The sequence below is a fragment of the Plasmopara halstedii genome (assembly GCF_900000015.1).
Source record: "Plasmopara halstedii genome assembly, contig: Scaffold_208, whole genome shotgun sequence".
NCBI lineage: Eukaryota > Oomycota > Peronosporomycetes > Peronosporales > Peronosporaceae > Plasmopara > Plasmopara halstedii.
Genome location: NW_020187129.1, coordinates 243,446 through 249,226, shown reverse-complemented (window position 1 = coordinate 249,226; position 5,781 = coordinate 243,446).

Sequence of the window (5,781 nt, the reverse complement as noted above, 5' to 3'; positions counted from 1 at the left end):
GCATACGCTCGGTGGGGCGTCACAACACGACTCAATGTTGTTGGTGCATTTTGACAGCCCTTGGGGCATCACCAACCACTCCCAAAGCATACCGCTCGAAGTATTTACCGCTATCAGGGGAAGATTACTCGGTCTTATGAGCAATTGGTAATACCCATTGACTTAGTCGAGTGCACTGTACTATCAATCGATTCATGTTGTTCTGGAGAACACCTTTCTAGGAATCAGCGTCTGTGCTAGAATTATGGCAGCGATAAGCTTATTGTAAGCATGAAATATTTGCCACTTTGCCGTTCGGCTTCCGAATACAAAATGTGGGTGTCGAGTGAGGTGACTTGCTCTCACGTACCATCCCGGCGTTGTGATTTGCGCGGATGAAGGCGTCGATGACGCCTCATAGCCCCTTGGGCAGGGTCATTGGCGTGTTACGCAGTATTTCGTTTCTGGAACCAGGTTGATCTCATGACGAACTCCTTGGTCCAGAGGTAGGACCGATGGCAAATATTTAGAGGCGACGTCTTGAAATTCCATTACTATAAGATAGAACGGATCCGGGAGATTTTCACGATCGAAAATTCTTTACGTGCGCTCAGCACCCACTTCGTGCCCCCAGAAAAGCTTCATCCATAAGCGACGACGAGTTAATCTACTCTTCTGGTCGTATAATGACCACTTCGGCTACGTCGCCTGCTTTCAAGGCACCGCTAAACTCTTTGAAGGACATATTGTCCAGCTCAAAAAGATTCTCCACCGGAATAACCTTGCGGGTGACATCGCAGTCTTTTTCCTCCATCATACCGTTGACGAGGGAGTTAAGCTGTGTGCTATCGTCTACAGTATACACTCCCTGGGACAGGGTCGACGCCCGGTGTCTTGCGGCTAGCATACGGCGTCGCTGTCACCTCTCCACAGAGCGCCTCGGCGAGACCAATGGGAACAAGCACTCAAGGTCGTCCAGTGTAAGCTACACTTCCTGCTCCAACCGGAGCCTTGATGCTATCAACATCCGACGAAGAGCTACTTTTCCGCAGTCTTCGTCCAGTGGATAACGTGCCACCCCACGCGCATGAAGGGCCATACCCAAGATGACTCGAACTTCGTCCGACTAAGCCACTCGGGGCATGCAGCGACTGCTTCGAAATGTGAGTAGTGCTCGATGGATTACGTGCCACTCCACGTGCATCACCGGGGCCTCGCCCTCGATACCTCGGCCCATGGCCGACCATGGCACTCTTGGAATGCAGCAACTGCTTCGATACTTGAGCAGCGTTCAGTGGGTTGCGTGCTACGCCACGTTCAACACTCGAGCCATTCTCGGGACTCTTATTCCAGTACTCTTTCGGTGTTTGACAACTCAGATACTCCGATTTCCAGCACATTGACCGTCCCAGTCCAGTGCCCGCGCCAATAGCGCATCTGCTACCTAGCTGAGGTGGGTTCAGACTCACCAAAGCTCCACCAGGAGACGAGCGCGTAGCGCCCAAGGTTTTACGATCTTCGATCGATCCATAGCTCATTGTGTTCCAACCATGCCATGCCAAGCCTAAAATCATCTATCGAAGGTGATGTTGTCATTGATGCACTTCCAGCGCCTCAGTATACAGCTGACTTCCTTCAATCATGGAGCGTCGACCATATCTGCTTGACGTCCCAGAATTAATAAGGATCTTCCATGGCTTCTCAAAGCCCTTCACAGTCGCGTTTACGACCGACAAGACCGGCTTGCATACACGTTCAGAGTTTTAGAGCACTGAGCTCTTTGGGACTGGGCTTTGCTGCCCTCTACCTCGTTGAGGCTCAACAGAACTCAGTTCTCACCAGCAAGGCGCCCTTACTGGGTGTTCTCATTTCACGCGACAAATCAGAATGGTTAGACGCGGGACGTCGGTTTGATGAACCATTACCACCTTGCGCAGGGCACAATTAGTCCAAATGTGACGGGTGTCTCCACACACAAATATTTGTTGAGAACGCTGCCGGCAGCTCGGACATATCCCTCCTCTTTCTCACCATAGCTAGAATCCATTTGTTGTGATCGCTCGACAAGCTCTGAGGGTGTAATTTTAAAATAGTTGTGCCGACTTAAATTTGAATTCGGCATATGGTGCCACATTCACCACTTCTTCAAGTGAAGACGAATGCTCACGGAAGACTATCATTCTGGCCACGCCAGTGCGGAGGCCCCCCATAACGATGGTCACTGCGACCGCCTCGGGGAGAGGATCGGCTGCCATCCCAGAAATGGGAATACGCAACTCTTGGACAAAGTCCAACAAATCCTTCTTGCCCTGTCGGGTGGCAAGAAAGCACGATCGCACGCGATATACCTGATTAGGCGGCACTAACACTCATAAAAGCTGCAGCGTCAGCTCCGCTGATGAGGGACACTCCGTTTCAATTCATTCTCGGGCTCAACCACCGAGCTTGTAGACAGCTTACCCCAAGCACTTTGCTCGTTCTGGAGTATGGAGAGTGCCATAGCAATCGCGGCCACATTCAAGCAGAGCAGGAGATTCTCTCCATCCCTACCCTCAAGGCCTTAACGCTTACCATGAGCAGCCTGGGTCGAGAGGAGTCATCTGTCGTCGAAGCTCGTGTCATAGACGCAGCCGACGCCGACATTTCTTTTTACAGGCGCTCTGAAGAACATCTTGGCAGCTCTAAGAAACCTCTAGGCGCGCGCTGATTGCTTCAAGCCATAGCGACGCGAGGTGTTGCATGCCCTCAGGACCGAGCAGAGATGTTAGGTTTTTAAGCCCACCCTGTATGCCCTGAGGCAAATAAGATAATTGCTCCATCATCACAGAGAGTCACCCGTAACTACTCGGGCGTAGATTGACTCTAAGTGCTACCAAGTGCAGTGGAGCTGCCGTAGCTTTTTGCTTAGAGGAAATTCAGCTATGGTCACCGACCTTACCTTCTATTCAAGGGTCAGTGCGAGAGTAGCGGATCGCAATACAGTACCTCTGAGAGTACTTTAAACCTTAACCAATGTAAAGACGCCTTTTCGTTCAGAATTGAAACTGTATTTATTTAGATAATTTGCGGAGAAGCTGCCAATATCTAAAACCTTAGGTTTTCCTAATTAATAAAGTAAACCTAATTAAACAGTGAAACCTAATTAATATGCATAACTACTTGAAGTCCCGCCACCTCGTGGCTTCATCATACGGTGTAGCCATACCATTATCTGGTCACATCGACTTGTGTACTTCAAACCTGTGGACGATCACACTATCTTGTGTGACAAGTGTAATTCATATACAACGCCACTCATCGATGAACGGGCCATCCGTATCTCTAGGTGGAGGTGGAGGTGTCAAAGCGGGACCTGAAGAATTGCTGAGACCGTTTGCATTGGCGCACACTCCAGACTTCTCATCGAGAATAGGTTATGAAAACATAAGTCACAAGAACCGCGCCATTATTGGTATAGCTTGCCGAGCCTTGCGCGTTCGGATTCTTAAAACAGGCTGCCCAATTCGCACTGAATTTTGGAGCACAGTGAGTGCGCGTTGAGCGATCACTTGTTAGCAATGTAATGTATAAGAAGATCGAACCTCAGTGTTGTCCACATCGTGGTTGGAAAGCTATCAAACGCAAGTTTGTGAAAGCACACCTTATTATCCAGTTCGTCAGGCATAGATTCAACTTACTTCATATTAGATTTTTGTGTAATCGTGAGCATTTAGAAGTACCATGTCATCGGAGTTCGTAAAGCAGGTAGGTCAAGCGATGAAGAAATTCTTATTATTGGTAAGACTAATATATAATTAGAATTAACTCAAGATATATGGCACTTTAAAATTAGTAACTGATTACCGATACCACTTTGAAGTTACGCAGCTTCCGAGCGTTTTCAAAGGTGGGCTATTTAAGTCAAAGCTTCATCTGCGCAAGAAATACGACACCCCGTTGTATTTCCTGTGTCGACCAGTCAGAGCATGCAGCATTGCTTGCCACGAAAGTGCATTGAGACCTTGAACAACAACGCGCATTCAAAAATGAATGCCGACCTTAATGTTCGATTTTAGATTGAGGGTTTGTATGAATAAAACGCTTCATCTTAAGATCTATCAGTAAAGTAAATGGCGACATAATTTCTTCCTCTGCGCAGAGCTGCTGAATAAATTCTGCAGAAGAAGGTCAGATTCGGATAATATCAAGGCCTCAAAGAGCGGAGAAGTTACCTTTGATGTTTCTGTAGCAATTAGCTATGTGAAGCTGCGGTTGCACGGCTCAGGTCCGCAGGTTGGGGCCAACTACTTTTAACCTTATATCCAAAACAATCAACTAGTTTGAAAGAGTAAAATTTAGCAGACCTAGTATCATATCGCTGATAAACAATGTTATACAATTACCTCATCAGCAATAACTCGTTGTTCCCAATGTTTGAGTATTCAATTGTTCGAACGACTGTCATGGCGCTTCGCTGTCCTCGATGCGGTTTCAAACTATATAATATGTACACAGGGTGAGCGTTCGCACCTCTGCTACGCCAAATCGTGCTCTGCAGACTTGATATGAATAGATAAACTTGAATGCTTCTTTCGGTACCAAGACACCACCAGTCATCAGCTAGATTTTGAGATGTAAGACAAACATACGGGCGTTTAACCTTTCGATACTTCGTGGGACGACCAACGCGTCTTTCTTGCCATCATGACAGCTTTTGTTGTCTGCGATACTCTGTTGTTCACCCCTAAAGTGTCCAGGTGATGATAATCTTGGGATTATTGTTCACTCACAACGGTACGTCTGATGCACGTTTGGCGCCTTACGTCTTGACGTGATCTTGATGGGCGCCCTCAAGGCTACCTCATGTTGGAATGTGATCATCACAACGTGCAAAGATCTGGCTTAAAGAGTATTTAAATGCTCCTGGATTCAAAGTTATTACTTTGTAAATCATGACACACCCATGGCACTTGCACCTTATAAATCTCAAGACTGCACAGCAACTCTATCCGTTGAAGTCATCGACTCCATATTTCGATTCATAAGGACCTCGTCAGACCGACATGGGCTTGGCACCTACCACATTTAAGAGGCCGTACACTCAATAGCGGTCTGCCGCTGCATAATTCAACTATAGAGTCATCAGGATATCAGAGACCTTGTATCCTTTCACTCACATACATCTCACTGAGCCTTGAATTCTCGTTAGTGGAATGCACATCAACCGAAGCAATAACAATTCGTGCCGCTGTGTTCAGCCGCGCTGACTTTAGACGCTACTAGCATTATAGAATATGATAAAACACAAGGATTGCCTTTTATGCCTGAAACTCATTGACTCAAGGTCAGAACCTAAGCCTGACACCTGACGTGGTTACCAGACTTTCCTATCCAACATATAGTTGCTGCGTCACTCTTGAATGCAACCATTTCGTTAAGATGTCAAGGCTTAAAGATAGGAATGCAACCATATTTGTCACGAAATTGCTGCTACCCAGCTTTTTCTGTCCTCTAAACTTGATAAAGCAGACCCGTCGGTCGTGGTCTCGCATGGATCAAGAACATATTCATTGGTTTACTTGTTATGAACCATGCTGCTCCGAATGTATCAGTCTGAGCTCTTGGATTTGCTAATAACACGTTACTTCGAATTGCTCGGTAAGGGTAGGATCACTCAAAGTTTACACGCGATCATTTTCAAAACTATCCTTCACCAGATGCTTTCATTCAGTTTTAATTCGAATCAGACCACTCGCAGATGAAGCTTTGACGAAATGTATCCTGTAGAGTTCGATCATAGTCCTTTAATGCAAGGATCTATTC